Raw genomic sequence first — 541 nt, forward strand, 5'->3', positions numbered from 1 at the left:
TGAGCAAAAATCTGATTCAGAGACTAAAAAGGACTGCAGATGCTGTTGTATTCTGACCTCCCTACACTCGAAGTGGATTTTCTGGAGCTACAGAAGCCCAATTGGCGCGCTCTCAACTGCGTTGGAAAGTAGACATCCTGGGCTTTCCAGCAACATGTAATAGTCCATACTTTGCCCGAGATTTGATGGCCCAAACTGGCGTTCCAAATCAGCTCAAAACTGCCCGGCGTTAAACGCCGGAACTGGCACAAGAATGGGAGTTAAATGCCCAAACTGGCACGAAAGCTGGCGTTTAACTCCAAGAGAAGTCTCTACACGAAAATGCTTCAATGCTCAGCCCAAGCACATACCAAGTGGGCCCGGAAGTGGATTTTTATGTAATTTACTCATCTTTGTAAACCCTAGGCTACTAGTTCTCTACAAATAGGACCTTTTGCTATTGTATTTTCATATTGGTTCTTCTGGTTCCCTCTCTGGGGCCGAAGCCAATGATCACTTTTGTTCTTATGTATTTTCAACGGTGGAGTTTCTACACACCATA

This window comes from Arachis duranensis, chromosome 4, assembly GCF_000817695.3.
Source record: "Arachis duranensis cultivar V14167 chromosome 4, aradu.V14167.gnm2.J7QH, whole genome shotgun sequence".
In the NCBI taxonomy this organism is placed as follows: domain Eukaryota; kingdom Viridiplantae; phylum Streptophyta; class Magnoliopsida; order Fabales; family Fabaceae; genus Arachis; species Arachis duranensis.